This window comes from Rhyacophila brunnea, unplaced genomic scaffold (assembly GCF_057557595.1).
Source record: "Rhyacophila brunnea isolate RB1 unplaced genomic scaffold, BYU_Rbru_1.0 scaffold_13, whole genome shotgun sequence".
Taxonomy (NCBI): Eukaryota; Metazoa; Arthropoda; class Insecta; order Trichoptera; family Rhyacophilidae; genus Rhyacophila; species Rhyacophila brunnea.
In genome coordinates this window covers 19778786-19784457 of record NW_028232785.1, presented here as the reverse complement: position 1 = coordinate 19784457, position 5672 = coordinate 19778786, and the positions used below count along the sequence as shown (strand labels likewise).

Below are 5672 nucleotides of genomic sequence, written 5' to 3'. Positions count from 1 at the left end.
ATGCAGTCATGAAATGTTTAGAATAAATATAAAGGATAATAAGGCTTCAAAATTATAAAAAATAGAGTATCTACAACCTTTACGGAATGTTCAGATTCACGCTTTAAAAATACCAAAAAAGCTCCATTTTGACCTACCTTAAGCAAAACAGAGTAAGTACCTACTAATTGGCGATCAGGGAACAATGATTATCTCTTTAACTTAACTTTAACTCTTTGTGTTTAATCTCGAGATAATATAACGTAATAACTAGATTAAAAACATTAGTTAGGTATACAATATTAATTATTAGTGATAATTTAGACAAGAGAAGGATTTCATTATTTCTTTTCAATTTTAGGGAAAAATGTTGATTCTCAGCAAATCTGGCAATACTTCTGAATTATCTTTGTCTATGGTAAAGCCGGGTTCTTAACATTATCTATTTTCCTTTCCGAACACTCCATTTCATAAGGCAGTTAATCTCTGTTCCGTTTACGCATCAAATACATATATAAAACGTGAACAAGACGAGAGTGATTCATGTCCTGACATTATGCATTTGTTAAAAGCTCCCACAATTCGTCCAAACACTCCGGACAGATACATAAAGCAAGAGACTGTCGACGATGACAGTCGGGGTTTTGAGGTTAGTTTTTAAAAACGCTTTATTTTCTGAATGAAATTTTGTTACGTACGCATCTCATTTTACTGATTATCACTGACTAACAGCGATGGCGAATCTATGTTACGCGTACCTCATGTGACACTCGCCAAAGTTCTGTTGAAATTTGAAAGAATTATATATGAAATCAATTTCCTACGTAGTCATCATTATAGTGATGATATATGTATGTGATGAACGATCATTTTCTTTTAATAGTTATGAAACGTCATGTCTTCTACTTGTAAATGCACTTATATTATCATTGTACCCATTATTTAAAACATTTTTAGTTTAAGTATTTTGGCACGGTCATGTAAAAAGTTTCGCTAATTATGCTAGTTTTATTATAGCGCTAAGCATTCTTGATGGTATCACTGGAATACTTTTAGAACGGCAGATTTGATCGCCAAAACAATGAACTATTTTTTTAATTGTGTCTAACTTGAACTGAATTATATCGGCATGTCAATAAGTAACCGAGAACACGCGTCAAATTATCTCGTTTGCAAACATAATAAGGATCAGTGTTTGTCAGTCCAAATTCACATGACCATCCGAGGTAGAATACAAAATATTGGCAGTTTTATAAGTAATAATTAATATAGATAAGTAATTTAAATGTTGTTTTATTTTTAAACAACACGTTGTCCATCTATTGAATAGTTGTATAATTTGCAGTCTCAGGTAATATGTTATGGACTGTACAGGTTTCAAATAGTCAGGTAGGTCATGACTCTTTCCCCTCGGCAGCTTAAAACCACTTTTCTTTTTGTCACTACCATAACCTCAAAACGATATATTTCGTGTGTAGCTTTAAATTATTGCATCGTGATTACGACCAACAACAACAATATGTGCGAATATAATATGTTCCGTTGTTAATAATAAGTAACGATGAATATGGAAATCAGGTTTTTATCTTACTAATTTGGCAAGTCGGCCGTTTGGTTTTCAATATACTAAATTGATTTTCTCTAAATTATAGTAATTACTTTTTTTTCTTTCGACAATGACCGATCCTAATAGGATTATAAATGGGCCTCCACAGAGTAGAGGTTTGTATGACAGATTTTGTTTTTTTACGAGAAATGGATGTCAGCCACTTGCTCAACCTATTAGGTCCACACCCTGACACACACACAAATTGAAAAACAATATGTGTACTTGCCAGACCCAGGATTCGAACCTGGGACTCACGGCATTATAGTCCAGCGCTTAAGCCAAGCGGCCATCGTGGGCGTAATTACTACCTCGTGTCAACTTACCATGAAGAAAAATGCATTTTTCTCTTTTGGTGATTTTTTGCTAGAATTCCCGTCGGGCGTCGTATTTGTTTCCATAAAGTATTTTTCTTGTAGGTGTCATATGCTGTCTGAGGCTTTTTCAAATTATATATATCCATTGTAGTGTTTTTTAATTAGGCTGATTGGGACGCGCACAGTGTTTTGTCAATTGATGTTAAGTTTTATGTATTTTCTTACAAATAAAACACCTCGATTTTTTTCGAAAAATATAAATACATTAATCGGTTACTGATGGAATCACTGAGGCTTTTGGCAAATCAGTAAACTAACCACAAATTTAAGGACAACGTTAAACGACCAGTCCTGCCTGCAAAAGTTGGCAACCCCCCGATAAATATTATAAAATAAAATAAAATATACTCCGCAAACGAAATGCGCTCACCCAGCGTGTCTTCGAACCCAGAAACAACTATATATAAAAATATCCATGAAGATTCTGGGCCAAAAATTAGCGTGATATTTTCGAAAGTTTGTCTAGTGATTTCCTTTTACTCCGCATACCGAGGTAAAAAAAATCCCCTCTGAGTAATATTTTAAAACAGAGTGCAAATTCTCCCGCGAAATTGCAACGTGCCTAGGCCACGCGCTCGGCGTAGTCCGGCCGGCTCTTCTCAACGCGAAATGCAAATCCAAGCTTGTCTCAATATTATAAACCAGTGAATCCCTTTATGTTATTGTGTTAATAATAATTTATATAACCACTCAGAAAGCGAACCGCAAACCTAATAAAGTGATTCAGTGTTAATCCCGGTAATGTGCTCAAAAAAATAATTAACCCCAGTGTCAGTGCCGAATAAATTCAAAGTAGTACAACAATGGCTACAGAATAATAATGTGCATTCTCTGTTATAACATTATTGATTATAATCTATAATGTATTTATAATTATCGTTCTCCCCCTGTGTTTAATTATCTAACCTCTTTATTAATACCATTAATATTATTATTGTAACTCTTTTCAGCAAGATGACTTCAATGCCGAATTTGTTCAAAACACAATGCGTCCTTTAAGCTATGAAGATTCGCTACCTGGTTGTTCTTACTCAGAATACAGTTCCGTTAAGCAGGTATATCGATTGCTTGTACATACACACATATACTTTTGGGGTTTATATTCATGGGGTCTTGGATATTCAGTATTTTATTTTTAACGCCGTGAACCCAGTACGAATCAAATTATAGCCTATGTTTTTGTACCGCCTTGTGGTTTGCTGTGTTCACTAAAATCCTAACTGGTACCTATTGAAATCAATATCACGTATGCTTCTTTAGAAATTTCGGTCCGATGATTCAGACAAGTACTAAATGGATTCGAAATCCTACAGACGTGATATTATCAGATTTAATTTTGTACTGGGTTCAATTATTTGTTTAACTGTTTCAAATTCTTTCCCATGAAAGCAGTCGTAACTTTTATGTTAACAAACATGTTTTAATTGATATTCGGGAGATGCCAATAATACTGAAATATGAACGAGAAACTAGTATTCAAAATAATGGATAATCTGTAGTAATATCCCAAGAAATCGCCGTAAAATTAAATTGCATGAATTTCAGAATACCCAACCCAACATGTCTGAGATTCAGTCCGTTCTGCCGTATGAAGAAATCGAGATCCACGAAAATGATATTAAAAGGGAAATTGCCCTTGCAACTGTTAAAGAAGTCTGTCTGGTGTTGAATAGAGCTAAATTTTATAAAAAGAATTTTGTATGTGGTGTGTGTTTTGCTTTTTTTTCATCGAAAACCATTTTATTTGACCACAGGAAGTTGCATGACATTTCTTCAAATAGTAACTATAAAAATAAATGTCAAATCATGAAATCCGTTTTCAGCAACTCTGAAATACATAAAATCGTTCATAGTGATAAAAAGCCTATTACATGTGATTCATGTGATTTCAGATGTAATCTATCCGCTAACCTAAAGGCACATAAAATTGTTCATAGTGGTGAAAAGCCTTTTAAATGCGATTCTTGTGATTACAGGTGTAATCATTCCGTTAGTTTAAGATTACATAAAATGGTTCATAGTGGTGAAAAACCTTTCACTTGCGATTCTTGTGATTACAAAACTGTGACATCTAGTAAGTTAAAAATACATAAAATGGTTCATATTGATGAAAAGCGTTTCAGTTGCGATTCTTGTGATTACAAAACCATGTTTTCTAGTTCGATAAATAAACATAAAATGGTTCATAGTGGTGAAAAGCCTTTCAAATGCGATTCTTGTGATTACAGATGTAATAATTCCTTTCGTTTAAGGTTACATAAAATGATTCATAGTGGTGAAAAGCCTTTTACTTGCGATTCTTGTGATTACAAAACCTCGACATCTACTTCGTTAAAATTACATAAAATGGATCATAGTGGTGAAAAGTCTTTTAAATGCGATTCATGTGATTATAAAACTGTGACATCTAATCAATTAAGAAGACATAAAATTGTTCATACTGGTGAAAAACCTTTCAAATGCGAATCGTGTGATTACAAAACGGGCAGATTCGATAATTTAAAAACACATAAAATGGTTCATACTGGTGAAAAGCCTTTCAAATGCGATTCATGTGAATACAAAAGTAATTACGCCGCTAGCTTAAAGAAACATAAAATGGTTCATAATTAATAATAAAAAGCCTTATCTTTACGATTCTTGTGATTACAAATCTGTGACATTTAATTCAATAAAAATACATATAATGGTTCATAGTGGTGCAAAGCCTTTCAAATGCGATTCGTATGATTACAAAAGTAATCACGTCGTTGACCTAAAGAAACATAAAATGGTTCATAATAATGAAAAGCCCCCCAATCCAACACGTCGGTTAGCAAAAGTGTCCACAAATTCACTTCCATCTATACAGCAGAGTGCTTAGCCTTATGCAAAGCCACTAAAATTGCACTTAATTACAAAAATAAAAATATCAACATTTTCCCTGACTCCTTAAATCTGATTCACTCGCTCGAAAATCCAAATTTCAGCATCAAAACTAATGACTATATTCTTAATATTAGAACCAACATTTCCAAATTTAGCAATAGTAACTGGATTCCAGCACATAAAGGAATTAATGGCAATGAAATTGCTGATCAATTGGCAAAAAAATCTGTAAAATACCCATCAGAAAATATAAGAATTCCATACACAGATTTTAAAGCCCAGTTTAAACAAACAATGAAAGAAAATAACGGTGAATATTTAGAAAATCTTGAGAAAGAAAAGGGAACACACTACTATCAAAACTATTATAGCAGATCTCCTAAAACTTGGTTTAGTAAACATTGTAAAATAAAGCGAGATGTAATAGTGACAATAGCTAGAAGCAGGACAGGGCATTACAGTCTCAACGAATCATTGTACAAAATTAAAGTGGTGGATAACCCTCAGTGTCAGTGTGGACATCCCACTCAAGATCTTAACCACATTGTCTGGCAATGTGATGCCTATGACTAGGAGAGAGGTGTTAATGAATAAATAGGTTATACCCTCCTTTTACGATTAATTCGTTCCTGGCAAAACCAAATATTTCAGTTATGAAAATTGTACATGAATTTCTCCAAAAATGTAACGTAAATGTCTAGTATATAGTGTAACAAAAATGTAATTCTGTATTATAATAATGTTACTATTTATGCCTGTAGTTAAAAAAAATGTATGTATACTTTTGTAAATCATTGTAAAGCAGAATAGACTTCCATTCAGAGAAGAGCTCAATTGCTTCC

General features: G+C 33.2%; 1 long non-coding RNA gene across 1 annotated transcript; it reads left to right on the top strand.

Moving 5' to 3' along the window:
* Nucleotides 1-396: 396 nt before the first annotated feature.
* On the top strand, nt 397-5672 carry LOC147076845 (uncharacterized). Its single transcript, XR_015069718.1, has 3 exons — nt 397-628; nt 2913-3017; nt 3508-5672. It is a non-coding gene; the product is annotated as an uncharacterized LOC147076845 (long non-coding RNA).